Here is a 21,469-nt window from a genome sequence, read left to right on the forward strand (position 1 = left end):
AACGGACCCAAGGCATTGCCGCACAATTTCTCAGAGCGTCTCCTACCATTTCAGGCTCCTCTTGGGCTCTCACCCATGTGTACTTTATTCCAAGCGTACCCTGGCCGTACATAGGGCTGGGAGATCTTCTCATTTTTCTATTTGGTAGATTCTAGTTTATCCATTCAGCTTCAGCTTGACTGCTATCATTTTTCTGTAGCATTTTCTGGTCCCCAGGCCTAATTTATTTACTTCCTCTTGTGCTGACCCTTTATAATCGCCTTTTAATGACACTGTATTATCGCAATTTTTTAAAGTGTGAAATACTTCAAATATACAAGAGGTATACGAAATAATTTAATATGCATTCCTGTACCCACCACATTTCTGAAAAATTAAAGTGTAATTGTTGAAGCCTCTTTGAAATGCTCCCGGAACACATCTTACCCTCCCTGCTGCCCTGGGGGGAAACTCTCTCCTGAATTTAGTGCTTAAAATTTCAGCTGATATTTTGTGTATATATGTATATGTGAGTATATGTACTCATACACACATATAATAAATTATCACATTTAAAATATGTGAAGTAGAATATACTTGCTTTTATTACTCAACATTGTAATTTTTTTATCATGGTAAAACATACATAACATGAGTTTACCATCTTAACCACTTCTAAGAGTACAGTTCAATAGAAGTACTGTCATAATGTTATGCTATCGTCACCACCATCCATCTCCAGAACTCTTTTCATCTCTATACCCATCAAAGGCTAATTCGACATTCCCTTTTCTTCCCAGCTCCTGTCAACCACCATGCTACTTTCTGACTCTATAATTTTGACTACTGTAAGTACTTCATATAAGTGAAATTATACAATACCTCTCTTTTTGTGGCTTGCTTACTTTGCTTAGCATAATATCCTCAAAGTTCAACCATGTTGTAGCATATGTCAGAATTTCCTTCCTTTTTAAGGCTGAATTGTACATACATATATATATATATATATATACACCACATTTTGCTTATCCATTCATCCATCGATGGACACTTGGGTTGTGTCTATTTTTTAGCTATTGAGAATAATGCTGTTATGAACATGGATGTGCAAATATCTTTCAACATATATTTTTTGGGGGATACAATTCAACCAACAACAGGGTCCCACCTCTTGACACATCCTGCTTGGCCATTGTACCCTTTTCTTTCTAGTTGATTATAATGATTGGAACCCAAACAAGCTCACCTTCTTGACTTTGCTCATCTCTGCCCAATGCCTTCATGACTTGTGAACCAACTTCTGGCTGACCTTAGTCTCTGCGTCCTGCTGGTGTGGACACGGCTCTCTGGACTGCTCTATTAACCTTGTAGCGGGGTTAGCTTCTCATCTAGGACATGATGGGGGTCACTAAGGCAAGGTTTTCAAACAGCATGCCACTACACAAAGTGTTTCCTGAGTCTTGTACAAGTATGAAGCCTAATTTGAATTGATGCATAAAATTGCTCTTCCCTACAACTGAACGTGAATACTGTTTCTGTTCTCTCTGGAGTGAAATGTTGAGCAGTTCATGCAGCATGGGGCGGCATACAATCTATTGGGTATGGGAAGCAAAAGATATTTCACAACACCCAGTCAGTGCTAGGAAATATCACATATGACAACATAAAACAGGTGAACGGTTTTTCCTAGCCACACAAGTTTGAGGGTAGACAAATGAAATTTGGGATAACTTTAGAAAGACTTTTTCGCCCCAAAACTTGTTTACTTTTGAAAATTACTATATACCTTCTCGTCTTTTCCTGATATGCTCCCAAAAGCTCTAGTACTCAAGAACGTGTATGAAACACAGTCTCTGAAAGGTTGAGATCTCCTGCAACCAGGAATTTGTCATGCTTTGGGTTTCTGCTTTTAGGCCTGAGAGTAACTGTTAAAGGAGGCAGGTGGGGACTGTTGGGGGTGGGATTGGAGCCAAGAGGAAGGACTTTGGGGCTTCTCCAAAGCCAGTGTCTATTTTCAGAAGGGAACAAAACACTCACCCAAAAGCATGTGTCATCCGGCTGATTCTCTATAATATCCTGGGTGAATCAGACATGTTCCAGCATTTCTGCTAAATGTCATCTCAGAAGAGGTAAGTTTCTGATGGGCTCAGATGGGCTCACAAATGCATCCTTTCTCTCTCTTTGTTCTGGAAAAAGTTACTGACTTTTTTTTTTTGTATGAATAAGTCATGCAAGCTAGTTAGGCCTCCCTTCATGCATATGCGAATGAAGCAAAAGATGTCAATTTTCGTCATGTCTAGAGGCAAGAATTGGCCCAGAAACAGGACAAAAATTCAGAATTTGGGACTGGGTAAGCAAAAGAACAAAGAAGTAGGAGAGGCATGATAAGATGAAGATGTGTCTAGACTTTGGAAAGGGATATGGTTGAATGTTTTGTTCACTGGGTGCTTACTGCAGGATGCAGGGGACAGAGACAGACACCAGAGGTCTTTGCAGCTCACCTGCTTCCACTATGAGGAGCCAGTCATCAGTAACAGAGATCCAGCTGAAGAGAGATATAATGGGGATCTGCTTGCAGAGAGAACAAAGTGGCCATCATTATGCACACAATTCATCTTATGGGGGGCGGGGAGGTGGGGGGAAGGACAAAAGGATGTGGCATTTTCTGCAAGACAAGGAGAATTGATTGTGGAGCTAAAGAAAAGTTGGAGTAAATTTCCCTGACATTGCCCCACAACACCATCAGAGAAGCGGTTCATCCTAACACAACACTTGAGGTTCATATTAACAGTAGCATTTCTACTCCCCAAGCTCAGGAATGATTTAAATTTTCTTAAAACCCTGATCTGACCTTACCCGTGTGTTCTTTTCTTCCTCACTTTATTCTGTCAGCCACCCTTGGCTGAAGATCTCACTGGCTGTTTGTGGTTAAACTGGTTTGTGTTCAAATTGGCTTCCATCTGGGCTGGACTGTTGTCTCTAATTCTTGGCCTGTAGCTTTCAACAACGTTCAGGACTGCCCTACTGCCAGCCCCAGGACCCCTCTTCTTGTGTGCAGTCCTGTGGGCAGCTCCCACTGCACCCCACCCACCCAGTCTGTCCTGTCCTGCCTGAGAAAGATGTGAACACAGCACAGCAGAGAGGAGAGGAGGAAGTAACCTTGGTCTTTCGTGATATGATTAAGCTACTGGTCATACTTTCGGGTTTATTTTTGAGTGTGATAATACATTTCCTTATTGTTGAAGCCAGTTTGAGTCAGGCTCACCTGTGACGTGTTGCCGAAGAGATTGTAACTGATTCACAGGAAGGAGGAGAAGATAATGCAAATACACACGAGTTGGTTTACCAGCTCTTACAGCCCCGCGTACTCATCCTACAGTGAGCTGCCCCTCATGGACCTGTTTGGGAGGGCAGCGAGGAGGACCGAGGAGGAGAAAGGGGACAGGAAGTTCAGGGACATCAGCCTTATGGTTTCTCCTTTTGGGGAGCTGTCAGCAGGTCATAATCCAACGATCCAGGATGTGCCGCCTAGAAGTCATACTCCCCAATGGGATGAGGAGGAGAAGGAAATAGGGGAGCAAGAGAAAGCTAAAAATGCATTTTGCTGCAATCAGATGACCCTTTAATCATTTTTAAGACTTTAATCCTCAACTTGACTACCTGCTTCTCCAGGTAGGGGCAGGGAATCTTCTGTCTCTCACATCTTGTGTACTTTATTCTCTAGCTTAATAACCATCCATCATTCCTGTTAACTACGGAATGAAGCCAGATGTCATGGAATGTGCGTACCTCCACAAGCACCTATGTATACTTCTATGATAGTCCTTTTCAAAGCACCTTGTGATTGTCCCCCTAGAGCTAGAAGACAATGACTTTCCCCTTGTCTTTGTCAACCCACCTTGGAAATGCTCATTGTAGATGTTTGAGGTTGAAGGAAGTCTTCCTGGTCCTTTCTCACAGGTCTTCTTCAGACCAGACCAGCCTTCTGTTGTCCCCTTTTGTCCTTGGCCACAGCTTCAGGGACGTGGTCTGCTGTACTCACCCTTAGCGGTTGCCAGCCTCTCTATTCCTTGGGCCTCCTCTTACCCCATGTCTGGTGGGAAACAGGCTCCTCAGCTCCCTGTGTCCCTGTTGTCTCTGAAGATAGGCATCAAGGCCCTTCTCCCATTAACGTTAATGATTCAAGACTGATCATCATGCGAAAATATACAAGGACAACAAAAACGACTCCAATCAGGGACTTTACAGTGCTGACGAAATTCTTACAAGAGGAATCCTGGGTCTGTCGTTCCTGGCTCCCAAGCCCACATGAGGTTCTATGTGAGAATCTGCTGGGCTTTTCCTTCTGCCTTCTGGGAAGTGCCAGTTGGAACTATGCTTCTGACCCAGTCACTTTTCCTGACTAAAAGAAGCAATCAAGGATTAATAACAGTGGTTTCTTTCTAAAGGGGATAATTTGCATCTCTATTGCCGGCCATATTGGAGAGCCCACAGTTCAGTAGATCTTTTTTTGCCGGATTTTTCAGCCTAAAGCAGGGTTCCATTGAACATTATTTTTTGCAGACATCCATTTTGTGTGTGTGTGTGTGCGCGCCACACCAATAAAACCAAACAAAGAAACAAAAAAACTGTATGAGAGGTAGAGTATTAGTTTCCTGTGGCTGCTATTGTTAAAGAAAAAATTAATTTGGCACTTGTTAAAACAGTAAAAAAGACTTTAGTCAACACTAGGGGAGATAGACTGTGCTCAATTCTGAATACAACAGGGACAAGTGGTGATTTACAGCCAAGGGGGGGCGGCCAGTGGATGGAAAATTACTGAGAGGAGACATCAAGGATGGGGGCATTCTTGCTAAATTGGTCTAACAAGATTCTTGCTGAAGGCAGGTAGAGGCCTTAGACATCAATGTGGGGAGTGAAGAACTTTTTATTTTCTTCTTTTTTGAGGAAGATTAGCCCTGAGCTAACATCTGCCACCAATCCTCCTCTTTTTGCTGAGGAAGACTGGCCCTGAGCTAACATCCATGCCCATCTTCCTCTACTTTATATGTGGGACGCCTACCACAGCATGGCTTGCCAAGCAGTGCCATGTCCACACCCGGAATCTAAATCAGTGAACCCTGGGCCACCAAAGCAGAACATGCACACTTAACCGCTGTGCCACCAGGCTGGCCCTGGGAATGAAGAACTTGATCAGACATCAAAAGTGGTCAGATAATCAAGGGTGAAGGACTCTCGCTAAACTGGCATAGCAGGATTCTTGCTAAGACTGGGTGATGCAGGCCCAGGACAGGACAGATATGGAAGGCCAAGGTCGAGGCCTAGTCAAGAGGAAGACTCAGAGGAGCCTAATTAAAATTCGCTTAAGGCAAGAGTCTCTGTCGATCCTTCCTCTTGTTCAAGGAAAGAAGAAATATAAGAACAATATAAGTTAATTTCTCATCTGGCCACTTTTTGTTAATTAAGGACAGGCTGAAATATCTATTGAGGCTTGGTCATAAAGGTATTTGTTAGATGGTGAGAACCATCAGGCATTTAATGAGAGATTTTTTTCAGTATGATTATCTACAATCGTGGTTATTTCCCAGAGCAAAGTGTTGAAGAGGCGAGAGTTTGGTGAACTTTCTAAGCGGCCTAAGCAGCAGCGGGCTCCGAGGCTGCCCGTCCGTGACTTACCGTGGCGTGGGGCCTTTAAAGCGTGTGTCAACTCACCTGGCTTCAGTCTGCTTCAGGGCTTTAGTTCAGTTCGAGGTTTGTTTGGATCTTGAGGGAAAGGTCAGCTACAAGACACCCTAGAGTCTCCATAAGGATCTGGTCTTTCAGATTTCGGTTTTTAGTGATGCCAAGTCAGGAGATGGGAGAAAACTTGGAAATGTCAATTTGGAGAGTTCTAGCCAGATATTGAAGGAAACTAGAAGAATTGAGAATTTGGTAAGGACAGACAAAATGTGCAAGATGGTAGGATCCAGTTCAATCCAAAGGTAAACAGCAGAACCTCAAGGACAATAAACAGGGACCTGATAACACACAAGAAGGTGCTATACTTTTCCACTAAAATGTAAAATTTCTCTCTATAGTCACTCCCCCTTTTTGATCAAAGATAACCAAAGTAAGGTTATTCTTATTGACAAAATAAGTCTGATTTCATTAGATTTGGCCAGTTTATTTACGTAAGTTCAACAAGAATGGCAATTGACCACATACAGCTTTTAAAGTTTGCTTTGCTGGGACTTTTCATAGGAAATCTCAGATTAGACTTTTAAAAGCCTCTTGAGGCCAGGAAGCCAGGCCAAGGACTCACCACCAGACTTCACCACAGTACCTACAGATTTGGGTGAATTCCTCTATTCTTAAATTTCCCAAAGTATCCTAAGTTTCCTGGGCCAGCCAGGAGATGACCCTCCTTGCTCTCCTATAAGGCTGGGAACCCTGTAGCCAGATACCAGGCTGGTTTTCCCAGGAGAACGTTGTAAGTATTGGCTCCATAAAGTCAATCTTAGTTCCTTAAACTGTCTAATCCTACCTAATTCTATACATATCATTCTCAAATCTCACATTCCAGTCAAAGCCTTGGATACATAACTAATGTTTCCAGTCACCTTCTGTTACAAGGAAGACAGACTGTCATTGAACTGATGTAAATAACTATATTGCCGTGAAAAGAAGAGTGCGCAAAAAGAGTTTCTGAATTCTGGAGGGATGAGGCAGGGAGGAAAAGATAAATGTTTTATTTTTGTTTACAAAAGTATAATCCACTACATTGTTGTGAGTTTTAGATAGCTTAAGAGAAAAGAGAAGGGAGTTCCTTATATCTACAAAATAGAGCATTAAAGAACCAGCAAAGTTACAAACAAAAGCCATAAAAAAATCATGATCATTCTTCATCAGTTCATTCTGTTCCATGTGATTAATCCCTCTGCTGGATCTTGGGTTAGCAGTTTTATGAACCCGTCAGCTTCTCCACTAGAGTTCTGGAAATCCTTACTTTTCCAGTGGTGCGATCTTACAGTTATTCAAGCAATGCCGTCAGAAGCCTGCACCCCGCAGTCCTTTCCACGAGTCTCTGAGATGGTTGCTTTTTGTTGGAGATGAAGCACTCTGCCTACAGCTGATTATAGATGCTTCCAGAGAAGGATCAGAGTAAAGCAAAAACAATCTGTGGAGACAAAAGACTTAAAATGTCAGTGATTAAAGATCTGATGAGAGTTCATTATAAAAATGACACAATTGACAAGAAAATCTATTTATTTCTGTCACACGCAATCTTTTAAAGTAATAACCAGATTTATGACTGACTATATTATATTGTTTTTGTGTACTATCAGGCAATGCAGCAGCAGGTCATATCATGGAAAGTGAGGACGTTGACAAATTTCTAGGAACTACAATTCTACAATTTCTGAAATACTTATGTTATTATTTACCCATACAAATACAACCCAGGGAGGGATAAGCATTTCTCATTTGACAATGTTTTTCATGCAATTGAACATATTAAATAAACCTAATTATTTCTTAACATTTCTCATTTTACAAGGTGAAAGAACAAATCCTTTGAGATTTTCCAGGGGCCCTTTGGGAAATAACAAACTCTGTTCAAGAGCAAGAAGATTTCATTTACAATTTGATTTTGGGGAAGTAAAATTGTCAACATGTCAAAAGGTTTGAACATTTGACTAAATAGAATTATTTGACTAAACAGAATCATTTGACTAAATACATCACTGTGAAAAAAACTCAGCTACCTATTTAACCAAAGTAACAATAAAAGGTTTCAAAACCAACTACAGGAGGTATCATGGTTATAAGAAAAACCTTAGTGTTTTTAAAAGTGAGAAGAATGGGTTCTCTTACATAATCAAGACATGACACAGTCAACATAAAGCATAGGAAATTATTCTGATAAGGCACAGAATCTTTGTTTTCTAGACAAATTACTCAAAAGATAAAGAGAAACTTTTACAATCTCTTATCAAGAGCAAATCAATAGTCCAAGAAAACTTTGTTTTTTTAACAGAATAAAAAGCAAACTCTAGTTTTGTATCAGTGTTGATACTAGAGCTCATTTTCTAAAAACCTTATAAATAAATCTGTACAATCTTAGCTATTTTAGACCTCACGATATGAGATATTCCTTTTTTAATGATTTTCCATGAACCTTCTACAACTAGGTTGCAGATTACTAAAAAGATGTCAGGGGGTCATCCTGGTGGTGCAGCAGTTAAGTTCACTCGTTCTGCTTCGGTGGCCAGGGTTCGCTGGTTCGGATCCCTGGTGCAGACTTACACGCCACTTGTCAAGCCATGCTGTGGCAGGAGCCCCACATGTAAAGTAGAGGAATATGGGCACGGATGCTAGCTCAGGGCCAACTTCCTCAGCAAAAAGAGGAGGATTGGCGGCAGATGTTAGCTCAGGGCTAATCTTTCTCAAAAAAAACCCAAAAATTTCAGAAACTGTTTTAAGGCAGATATTATAAAACATAATTGTTGAAAAGTCCATTCTTAAAACATATTTCACACATCAGCTTAATATGCCTAGTAACTCAGAAGACACAGCTGTTTCATTAAACTGACCATATTAAACTACTCTTATTTACCAAAGATTTACCCAAATTATGTGAACTTGAGAAGCATTTGGGTTAGTTTTTCTCTTTGTGAGAGTTTTAGGATTATTCAATTTATATAAATATTTATTTTTGATCCAATATGACTGGTGTCCTTAGAAAAAGGGGAAATTTAGACACAGAGATAGACATGCACAGAGGGAAGGTGATATGAAGACATAGGGAGAAGATAGCCATGAGTCTGGACTGATGCAGCTACAAGCCAAGGACTGCCAAGGAGTGCCAGCATGCACCAGAACCTAGAAGGAGCGAGGAAACCTTTTCCCCTAGAACCATCAGAGAGAGCAAGACCCTGCCCATCCCTTGATTCTGAACTTCTAGCCTCTAGAACTGTGAGGCAATACATTTATGTTGCTTTAAGCCACCTGGTTCGTGGTAACTAAGAAACTAACACAGATGCCAAGCCAGGGAGAAGAGAGTGTGGCATGAATGGACAGAGGAGCTGGTGGAGCAGACCAAGAGGGAGTAACTGAGGCAATGGCAGGATCACAGGCGTGATCAACCTAAGAGAAGCCAAGAGAAGCAACTGTGGTCAAAAACAATGGAGAGAAATTTCTGCAGAGGGTCTAAGAAGCTGGGGAGGGAGATTTGGAATTTGACAATTAAGACACCACGGTGGACTTGAGGAAGAGCAGTTCTGGGGTAGGGTGTGGAACCGGGACTGCCTGAGAAGGATCCTTAGGCCAGCCTTCCTTTCCACAGGCTATACCAGCCATTCACCATCTGACTCCCAAGGAGCTCAAACCCACAATGTTGGTGCAGTTTGCCTGTGAGGACCAAACTGACTTATGTCTGTTTTGGGGCCTTCTTCTTTAATTAAGAATATGAAAATAAAACATCTCCTACAAAGAAGAAAAGGGGTTTTACGGCAGCTTGGGGAAAAGAACTGTTTATTAAGAAGAATAAAGCAAAATAGAAAATAAATGCAATGAAATTGCTCTTAACAAAACAAAGCTCTCAAATAAACATATGAAAAAATGTTTGCATGTAATCAACTGGAAACAAAATAAAGTAGTAAAATACTCCTTTTCTTCCATTGATTTGGCAAAGATTTAAAAATATACACAGTAATATCTCATGATGGTGATAGATATGACTGGGAAGTTCAACACAATGACGGCAATGCAAACTTTCTGGATGATAATTTGATGAGATATTTAAAAGACCTAAAAATACGCATAAATACTGATTAGGAATTCCATTTCTAGATTTTTGTTCTAAGGAAATAAAGCTGTATGCAAAATTTTATTTCAAGAATATACATTTCAGTATTATTTATATTAGCAAAAAAATGAAAACATACAAATATACAGGAATACAGAACTGATTAAATCAGTTATATATTTATATAATCAGATAATATGCAGTCATTAAATAATGATTTAGGAAACATTTATAGACAACGGATATATTCAGAATATATTAATTATGAATAAAAGGGTTTCAAAACAATATTTACAGAAGGAACAAATAAAAAAGTTTTAAGTACTTGAAAGAAAACTATACAAAATAATTATAGTAGTTAATTTGGGATAGTAAGGTAATGGGTGATTTAAAAATTTTGCTCATTTTTCTTCTTTGATTTTCTTTCCTAAATTGACCATACACTCATTATATATTTGAGACAAGTAAGTACTGTAAATAAGAATTGAGTCTATTCAAGTTTAAGTCTGAAATAAAAATCTTTGATTCACCTAAATTTTGTCAAAGGACAAGTAGTGAGGGGCCCTTTTTCTCACTCATTTTACTGATGAAGAAATTCAGGCCCATCAGGGAAGATACTTGTCGTCATATGGATTCTTTTCATTGATTTTTCCCGGAAATGGAGCAACTCACGGGAAGATCTGAAGATGGCCACTTAAATGGTTGCATGGCGTGATGGGACAGAAACATAAATCAAGCTCCCGATTCATGAACTGTTTGCTTCCCACCATAACATCTTCAACCATTCTGTTTTGAGTTATGTCTTACGATCAGGATTTCTAATTTGAAATGAGATTTCTCCATTTCTCAGCTCATTGCATCATTTTGACCCAAACTCATTTCTCAAGGCTTTTGAAGAGTTTTCCTTCCTGGATACCTTGAACATCATAGACTACAGCTGCTAAGTGCTTCCTTCTGTACCCAAAGTTCTGATTGCTATTCAGACACAGTGAATGAGCCAGATCCCTTCCAACTAGCCAGCCGTCCCACACCAAAGTGATGGAGTCACAAGATGAGTCCTTAAAACATTGAGCAAAAGAGGAAACTTAAAATTGTCTTACCAAAGGCAGTTAATCACTTTACTGTAATAAGAAGATCAATAACAACTGGAGAATAATTTACGTAAATTTCAAGGACGAGGCAATAATTGAAAGCACTGGGTGGGCTACACAAAAATTATCATGGTCACTGAGTGGATTGTTCAACCAGGCTGTTTTACCTCCTGTTAGCAAGGAAAGCTCAAACGTGGGAAACAAACAAATGATAGAGTAATTACATAGATCTTCAGTTTGGTTAATGTACAATTAGGTTTGCCGCATAATATGTAGGTGCTTGATTCATTTCCAGTTGGCCACTTTATCTTCTGCAAATGATTGGGTGATTATGGTTCCACTAATATGATCTCCCCTTTAGATCACTATAATCAAATACAGGAAAAACTTTGAATTATGTGTTGCTCTTTCAGCTGCTTATTAAAAAAGTCCATTCTACTATGTTCATGCCCAGAGGTAGGACTTATAAGGTTTACTGTGGTTCGAGAGACAAATATATTGGATCAAATTAAAGAGAGATTTTTGCCCCATAAAATAGGACAAAACACTTTTTTTTGTGGGTTGAAATATGTGTTGTGAATATTAGCATCTACCAAACGATGAGCTGTTTCTCCTCTTTGAGCCGAACTGTGGGTTAAAACTCTCTTTTTGAAAATAGAAATGGGGGGCCAGCCCGGTGGCGCAGCAGTCAAGTGCGCACATTCTACTTTGGCGGCCTGGGGTTCTCAGGTTCAGATCCCGGGTGTAGACATGGCACCTCTTGGCATGCCATGCTGTGGTAGGCATCCCACATATAAAGTACAGGAAGATGAGCACGCATGTTAGCTCAGGGCCAGTCTTCCTCAGCAAAAAGAGGAGGATTGGCAGCAGATGTTAGCACAGGGTTGATCTTCCTCAAAAAAAAAAAAAAAAGAAATGATAAATTCTATGACAATGAGACGGAAACCAATCAAAAGATTTATTATTTTCTATAAATTATAGAGCCAAGTAATATCTAGATATTAGCTACATGCTAATATTATCTGTAAGCCTGAAGATGAGAGTCATTCATGATCTGAATACTGGTCCAAGGCACCAGAATTGGTCTTTCGAGAGAACAATCATCTGCAGCCAAAGGTGCTTTGAGCCCTGTTACTGATGCCCTCATGGCAGAAATTATGGGCCATCAGTGACAAGCATTTACAACTCTTTTACCCAGGGCTGCCATATGCAGGTGTATAGGTTATATCCTACATAAGGTCACCTGGCTGATGGAACGAACAGGAGCTGAAATCCAAGCCATGCACATCATTACCTAGAGGAAGAGATTCCTTTTGCTAATTTGTTCCAAGTCACTGTTCACTCATCCTGAAGCCATGTGCCCATAGGGTTACATCTTCCTGGAGGGAACACTATCTAACTCATGCAAAGGTGACAAAAGGGACAGCACTGGCCTCGTCTTTATCCTATTTTGAATCCTTTTCATTTTCATATTTTTAAAATTCAAGTAAAATTTGCATACATTGAAATGCACAAATATTAAGAATACAGTCTAATGGATTTCAAGATATAGAACAGTTCCATCACCCCAGAAAATGTTCTTGTGCCTCCTTCCAGCCAATCTCTAATTCTCAGAGGCAACCACTCCTTTAATTCTTATCACCATAGATTAGTTTGGCATATATATGAAATATATAAATACATGCAAAATATATATATTTCAAGAATATCCATAGCAGCTTTTTTCCATAGTAGCCAAAATTTAGAAAAACCCAAATGTTCTTCTGTAGGAAAATAGTTATAAAAATTGTGGTATATTCATACATTATTCAGCAATAAAAAAGAATGAACTACTGAAATATATAACTATTGGATCAATATTATCATTATGTGAACAAGAGAAACAAGGCACCCAAGAGTATATTCAGTATGATTATGTACATATTATCATTGCAATAAGTAATGTAATGTGTGTATATGTGTACATATAAATATATAATGTATATGTATAATAATGTTATACATTAATAATCTTATACATGTTATAATAATGTTATAATAATGTTATACATTAATAATCTTATACATGTTATAATAATGTTATAATAATGTTATACATTAATAATCTTATACATGTTATAATAATGTTATAATAATGTTATACATTAATAATCTTATACATGTTATAATAATGTTATAATAATGTTATACATTAATAATCTTATACATGTTATAATAATGTTATAATAATGTTATACATTAATAATCTTATACATGTTATAATAATGTTATAATAATGTTATACATTAATAATCTTATACATGTTATAATAATGTTATAATAATGTTATACATTAATAATCTTATACATGTTATAATAATGTTATAATAATGTTATACATTAATAATCTTATACATGTTATAATAATGTTATAATAATGTTATACATTAATAATCTTATACATGTTATAATAATGTTATAATAATGTTATACATTAATAATCTTATACATGTTATAATAATGTTATAATAATGTTATACATTAATAATCTTATACATGTTATAATAATGTTATAATAATGTTATACATTAATAATCTTATACATGTTATAATAATGTTATAATAATGTTATACATTAATAATCTTATACATGTTATAATAATGTTATAATAATGTTATACATTAATAATGTTATACATGTAATAATGTTATAATAATGTTATACATATATAATCTTATACATGTTATAATAATGTTATAATAATGTTATACATTAATAATCTTATACATGTTATAATAATGTTATAATAATGTTATACATTAATAATGTTATACATGTTATAATAATGTTATAATAATGTTATACATTAATAATGTTATACATGTAATAATGTTATAATAATGTTATACATATATAATACATATGTTATATATTATACATATATATTTATGTATATATAGTTTTTTATATTTAATATTTAATATTTGTATATTATATATGCATATATTATTATATATACATATTATCTCATACATGTATACATATATGTATATATAATAATATGTATATAAAATAACACACACATATATATAAAACCCTCGTAACTCTAGGAGAATGGCAGAGATTACTGCCGTCATAAATGTCTTAAAGGGTACGGGCTGGCGACTCCAGCACATCCCCTTTGACTCTTCTTTTTGGCCTGTGCAGAAGGTGGATGGATCTTGGAGAATGATTGTGGTTTATCATAAAAATAACAAGTTGGAAGTTCCATTTAAAATGATTGTTCCAGATATGTGGTTTTGCTGGAGCAAATCAATATAGCTCCTCCCTCCCACCTCACACCTGGTACCCAGCTATTGCCTTACAAAAGCTTCCTTTTTCCATCCTTATCAGTAAATTAGTAAACGATTACTTTCACATGACAGGGGCAGCAATGTACCCTCACAGTTTCACCTCAGACCCGGATCGATTCTTCTCTTCACTGACGTAACAGTCTGGAGGGATCTTGCCGTCTTGATATACAGCAGAACATCACATCAGGGCTTTACATTGGTGAGATTGTGCTAATTGGATCCAGTGAGCAAGAAGCAGCAGGTACGGTAGATGAGTTAGTACGGTGATTCTCAAAATGTGCTCCCTGGCCAGCAGCAGCACCTGGAAACCCGTAAGAAATGCAAATTATGAGACTACACCTCAGAGCTATTCAATCAAAAACCCTTGGAATGGATGTAGGAATCTGGGTTTTAACAAGCCCACTTGGTGAATTTAGTACATGCTGAAGTTTGATAACCTCTGCCTTAGTAAAGCGTACATGCCAGATAATAGAAGACAAATCCCAGGAAAATTCAGGGACTTGCCACATAAACACAGTTTCAGGTTTCAGGTTTCAGGTTTCAAGTGGTCTGGGACTGGACTGATTGGCAGACAGACATACAGACATACATATATATGTACATATATAAATCTATAAAGGTCTATCCTTCCTTCCCTGCAAAATGGTATCACAGTCGCCCATGAGGAACTGAGTACACAAATGGACCACGCATCCACATAGAACTCTGACTCACAGCCTGCAGCAACTTACCCCGGACATCCCCCCTTATCTACAATAAACTGGTTGGTATATATTTTTCCAGTGAGGGATAAGTTGATGTACTTTATGCTGACCACCACAAAGAAAGAGATGCATGCTTAACGGGCCTCTGTGGATTTTAGAGACTGTCTGTTACACAGCCGGGGATGCCGTTTTGACCCACTCACTGGGTAACCCAGTGGTTGCCAGTTTCAAGCGGAGCCCGAGCAGGGGAAGGATCTGCAGCAGCTTTAAGCTGCGACGCAATCTGTGTGACACTTGGACCTATGACCTTGTGGACACATGATATTCTAATTTTCCGGGGCACATAGGGATGGTGTATGGTATCTCTGACAAATCCCAACAGAGCAATCACAGGGCAGAACCCCCAGAGTTTAAGCAAGGGATGACCCTTGCACGGGAGTCCCAAGCTTCAGTTGGGCGGTTAGGTGAGATGACCTTTTGTATTTTTTACAGCTCAGAGTCCCTGATGTCAGTTGGGTTACATTCTCCAAAACTCTTAACATCTACACTGGGAAAATAGAATGGGCGTAGGGATAAGTGAGAGGTAAGAGAGAAAGATAAAGGTGAAGTTTCGACCTTGGGCTCCTTGACTTGAGGGAACAGTGGAAAGATAGGCAAATATGTGCACAAATGAGGCTATTTAAAAGGACTTTATCCATGACACCTTGGGGATAGAATCCAGTCAGCCAAAGTTTGTGTGGAGCCGTTGAAAACCTGGGGGAACAGGGAGACAAGAAAAGCGATGATGTTAGAAATTCTTCAGATGTGAAATGAATACAAAAAAATGTTCTGGGTCTTTTAGGTTAAAGATTTCATCTATTTACATTCAGCCCTGTGCCATGCCGTTGATGAGCTCAACTCTCAAAATAGTTGGATATAATTTAGATGCTTTGAATGAGGAGAAGTGAAACAGGTTCTTGGGGTGATCGGTTCTGGCGTCCCCATCTCCCATTGCATTTACTGCTCTTAAATGCCCTTTGGAAAACACAGTGAGGTTGAGGCTGAGGTATGTATTAAAAAGATTGTACTGACTATTCTATTTGCTCCCAGATTCTTTCTCTGCCTGTCTTTGCCCAGCTGTTTGTCCAAGAAGGCTGATCTCTCTGGATGGCATCGCCTGGTCCCCTGGGTCCTGGGGTTGCTGATTACATTAGGCCAGCGGAAGGCCTTGGCAGAGAATGTCAGTGTGGGAGGAGAGACTGGGCAGGCATTCCCCTAGTCTCCTCCCTGCTCTGTTTTTCTCTCCGGCTTCTCTTCTGTGACCAACTCAAGCTCTCAACTCGCCTCACATGGCACTCTACTCCTCTTGCTTCTTCAGGCCCAGGGTGATGCCTCAACACCCCTCGTTGCTGCCCCAACACTGCCCATACCTCTATGATCAGTCTCTTCATTAAAACATTTCTTCAGAACCCCAGCTGAATTTGCCCTCTGTACCTGCCAGGATCCTGATGGACACAGGGACCAGGATTTAACCCTACAAGTTTTATTTTGGATTTAGGACAATTTAAATAAATTTAGTAATTTATTCCAGAAATAGTTACTGAGTACCTACAATGTACTAAGTACTGAGGATATACCAAAAAACAAAACAAAAAAAGCAGAAACAAAACCTAAAACAACAACAACAGAAGAGATCCAGGCCTCATGCAGCACACAGTCCCTTGGGCAGGGGGTCTCTCAGTGTGAGTTTCTAGAGCTGTAGAATGTGGACCATCTTACGTATATGGACAGGCCTGACCCAAACCTGTGCTCAACGAGCATGTATTCCTTCTGTGGCTCGCTGTTTGTGTTGATTTTCCTGTGAAGAAATTTCTTCATTCTTTGTTCCTCTTCCGTTGGCTTAGGGAATCAACAGCTGAATCCAATTGAAAGAGTTTTGCTTCTTCGTTTTAACCTGTATACAAGGAAGTTAGGCCTTTGACCTTTTGAGTTGACACAGTGTTGTCACGGAGCAGAGCATGTCAGTGTGCACGGCTCTGGATTTGTCCTGTACCCTTCCTCTGCCCGTAGCAGACGGACCCTCTCTGTAACTATCAGTATCACTGAGATAGACAGAAAGGACGGACAGAGTGTCAGAGATGGGAGGGGAAGTTAGGAATTACTTACAAGAGAGGAACCTGAGGCCTGGTGAGGGTGTGACATGCCCGTTGTCACAAACCAGATGGTGGCTAGGCATGGATTGAAATCTTGTCCTGTCTCTTGCCAGTGTTCTCTGTGTCAACATGAGACCTATGACCGCTTTCAGATGGTCAGAAGATGAATGTGTCTTTGAAAATAACCTCATTCTCTGTACGTGAAACAGCGCTTCGTGGAGAACAGGCCATGCGTGTTCCAAACCCTGCTTCTCCCCAGTCTAGAGAGTTCTCGCATTTCCTCCACTCCACAGCCGAGCGGCTGGGGACCTTCTGTGATTCAGTTCATTACTTTGTGGTGGCTCCAAGTTGTAACGTAATTCTCCAAAGGGACCTTTCTCATCTCTTCCTTTTTAAAATGAAATCTTCCCTTGGCATTTCTCTCAGGCACTTCTCCAGGTACGGATGAGGGGGACAAAGAGGCAGGGGAGAGGCCTCCGGGCTTAAATGCCAGCAATCCAATTAAAGGAATGTTTAACCTTTGTAAATAAAGCCCCTGCTCAGCCTGCTTCTCAGGTGGGGGGAGGAAAATTAACTGATTTAGTATGAAGCCCCATACTGAGAGGAGAGGACTGGTGTTTATAACATCTTTCCTGGCAGAGGGAGCTCAGCCTGCTGTTAAAAATTATTCTCTCTGGAAGGCCAACTGGCAGCATATGCAGGAAGGCACGCAGAGCAATAAGCCACCTCCTCAGGTGCCCTCCCTGGTGAGGGGGACTGTTTACCTACCCATTTGGTTCAAAAACCCATCGGTGGGTCTGGTCCAGCGGCTTGGTTTCCATTAAGAACATGAGAAATAAAACTAAATGTGAAACAGCAAACAGTGGGAAGATGAACAGAAAATAGAATTGAATATTTAACACACCCCTGGATGGGGAAGACCTTCATGGTTTAGAAGCAGTGCAAGAAACCACAAAAGAGAGCGGAAAGACCCTAAGTATATGTCCGTATAAATATTTAAAGGCAAATAAGCTGAAAAATGCTTGCAACAAATATGACCTCTAAAGGCTGTTATTATTCCTTGTGATGAATCCATTCATGCAGCGTTTATTGGGCTGGCTGCAAGAGACAGAGACCAGACTCAGCACCCTCGATGCTACCTCCAGGGGGACATAGAGCATATCATCCTCGTTTCTAATATCCTGTTTATTCGTTGACGGTGGTGGTAGGTTGAGGGGCCTCCTTTGTACATATTCGTACTTACTGATCAGAAAAGCATTAGGGAACCATTAGGTAAGTGGACAAAGAGCAAGAACTGGAGATTGTCAAAAGAGGAAACGTATTTGGTGAGAAAATAATACATAAAAATCCTCAATCTTGTTAATAACAATTGATGTACAAATTAAAATGAGATGGTTTTAGACCATTAAATTATCAAACTTATTTTTGTAATGTTAATAACCAAGGCTAGCACAGATGTAGAGAAATAAGTAATGTCATGCTCTTGTAAATAAAGAAAAGGTCTTTCGATGGTATTTTGGCAGTATTTACCGAAAGTCTTTAAAATGTCCCTATTATTTTACAGTAAATGCACTTTTAGGAATTTATGCAGAGGAAATAAAGATGCAGGCAAAGATTTATATATAAGAATATTATAGCATATATAGTCTCTTGGGAAAAAAAGCAATTTTAGTGTTCAACAATAAGCAAATGGACAATTAAATTAAGAAACATCGGCACAACAGTTTATTTGAGTAAAACTTGTGATATCATCAGCTGGAAGAATATTTAATAATAACAGACATGCTCATGATGTAACAGCAAGTACAAAAAGTGGCGTACAAACCACATGAGTCGTTTGATCCCAATTTGGTGAGGAAAAGGAAATAAACAAACAATGCGTTCATGTATTTGAAAGCATTTATTTGGTTTATCCCCAAAATTCCTCAAATTGTAACAATATTCTGGTGTAAAATAATTTTAAAGAATGTGTGTATGGTTCAATTACATACACATTTGAATTTTAGAAGTGTTAAGATGTTATGAAAACAGAAAATAATTGTATTTTGGAGGAGAAGAAATACAGCATTGGCACGTGGTTCTACATGGGAGATTTAGAAAAAGGGGAGGGGAGCCTGTAGCAGGATGTTCTCGTCTGTGGGTAGGGCGGTGAGCTGTCCAACAAACAGGAATCCGTGGGGTTTTCCTCTCCTCTGGAGGGAGAGGGTAGCAAATCGCCCGCACCTCCTGTTTCCTCCAAAAGATTCTGTGGGTCCCTGGATTTCACTTAAAGATTCCCCTTTAGAAAGATCCTCTTGACTCCCTGAAGGGGGCTTCCTCCTGAGAAGTGGTGGGAGACACTGTAGAAATAGATTTGAATGTAACACTGGTTTTGAGGGTTGAGAAGGATGAACTCTGGGGCTGCCAGTGCTGAGTTCCTGGGGATAAAAGACAGACAATGGTTCTGGGACTATAGGACCAACCCACACCCAGCACCCTGCCACTGCAGGCACCCTTAGAGCGGTGGTGTGTGGGAAAGCTGTGGGGTCTGTGATCTTGGTCACCCACATTCAGGGCCCTTGCCCAAGGTCTGCGCTGAGAGGAAAGGGTCTTTTTCCTGGTGAAGCTGTGATGGGTGGTCGCCAATTTTGGTGTCAGATGGTGGGGACATGACCCTCAGCAATCAGGCACCACAGGGAGCTCCCGGCTCTAACATGTGATGGGTGCAAGGATGGTAGTAGTTGAGGCAGAGATTCTTGAGTGCACATGTCAGATCACCCCGTTTTGGACCGTGGAAGCCCCCAGCATCTCTGGACAATTCAAAGAGAAGAGAAACTTCAAGAGGAAAAGTGAGACGTCCTGCTAATAAGAGATGAAAAGGCTCAGTTATTCATTGGAAGAATAAAAGCCGTGAGACCAACGATATGCCTCCTATGGTTGTGAAGCGGTTGTATCCATTATTCTGCGACCAGCATATAATGTTTTATAAAGATATAAAGAATAAACTTGAAGCAACCTCACTCCCTGTCCCAAGAGTTATGCAGTGGGGGAGGTGGTTCTATGGGATTCAAACCCAAATGGCCACGCAGGTAACCAGGTGGATGTGTGGGCCCTTCACAAATGCATGCAAACATTCTATCCTCCTAGGCCCTCCCTTTACATCTGAGCATGGGTTGGCATATCAGCTCCATCCCGGCATGTGCCCGCAGCTTCACCCTAGGCCTCGGAGGGCATGTCAGCAGTCTCTGGGGTGTTTGGCAGGCCTGTCAGACGCCTGCTTCTATGTGGAGATACAGAGCCAGAGTGTTTCTGACATCGACGGGCTACTCCTGAGCTTCTCGATGACTTTGAGCAGAGAAATCTTAATCCCAAAGCAACAGATACCCTTCTGTACCCCAGGCACTGAATAAATCAGTGGAGATCTCAAACTCCATAATTCTAACAGAGCCATCTCTGATGGCTGTGGCAATTTGCTCTCTCGTGGGTTAGCGACCGGCCGTAATTGATGAGGGAACTGACAACTCTTTGTCTTCCTTCACTACATTTGTCATTTGGCAGCTGGCTTATTCTTTATCTATTGCCTGTGACTCCCTCTCTCTCTCTCTCTGTCTCTCTCTCCCTGGGCACTTGTGGAGCAGATGTACCGCCTTCTCTCCCTACAGACAAGATCTATAAAGCCATAACATGTTTTGAATGCAGTTCAGCTTTTTGAAAAATGCATAATTGGAGAGTTCCAAAATAATTAGTTTATTATAGTGGGCCTGTAAAAATGAACTTGCATCTCATTTATGAGCCATTAGATCCCATGTTCTACCAGCCTGATTGCTATTAATGCTACCAGCATATAATTTAGCATATTTTATTAAAACGTGTCACAATTGAGCATCTCTTGCTCCCAGCCCCCACGTCTGGGGGCAGGGCTGGGTGGTGGTGCTGAGAATTCTTCCCATAGCAGGCCTACAGCTTGCCTTCTTTATTTACTTATGGTAAAATATACATTGCATGCTCACTGTTAACCATTTGAAGCATACAGTTCAGCGGCATTAACCACATTCATATTGTTGTGCAACCATCACCACCATCCACCTCCAGAACGCTTTTCATTTAACAAAACTGAAACTCTGTACAGGATAAACCCTGTAAATCCCCAATGGCCTGTAGCTTTTGCTACAATTGTCCCCTCCCCACACCCCTGGTGAGTTGCATTGTGAGGCTCTCTTCCATGAGAACATATGACATTCATTCCGTTTCTTTCAGGGGCAGTCAGGCAAAGGAAAGAGCTAAAGCATTGACATGATGAGGAGGAGAGAAGAGAAAGAATTCAGAACATGAAACACGTGGCAGGACCCACAGGTTAAATGGTCGTTGTTTCAGGAGGTAAGAGCAATGAACACCTTTGTAGACACGAGGTTGGATTTTTTTCCAATAATATAATGAAAATCAAAATATTTATTGTGTATCTTC

The 21,469-nt window shown here is 40.0% G+C and overlaps 1 long non-coding RNA gene across 2 annotated transcripts in view; it reads left to right on the forward strand.

The window, feature by feature from the left end:
* The first annotated feature begins 1,989 nt into the window (after positions 1-1,989).
* The window catches only part of LOC106840996 (uncharacterized), a 30,880-nt gene continuing 11,400 nt past the window's right edge, over positions 1,990-21,469 (forward strand). The window contains exons 1-3 of one of the 2 annotated variants that reach the window (XR_011494168.1): positions 2,006-2,108; positions 14,263-14,431; positions 21,263-21,382. This is a non-coding gene — a long non-coding RNA (uncharacterized lncRNA). Of the gene's footprint in view, positions 2,109-14,262; positions 14,432-21,262; positions 21,383-21,469 lie in introns of both variants that reach the window. The other variant, XR_001400519.3, reaches the window with a different exon arrangement.

Source organism: Equus asinus, chromosome 14 (genome assembly GCF_041296235.1).
Source record: "Equus asinus isolate D_3611 breed Donkey chromosome 14, EquAss-T2T_v2, whole genome shotgun sequence".
NCBI lineage: Eukaryota > Metazoa > Chordata > Mammalia > Perissodactyla > Equidae > Equus > Equus asinus.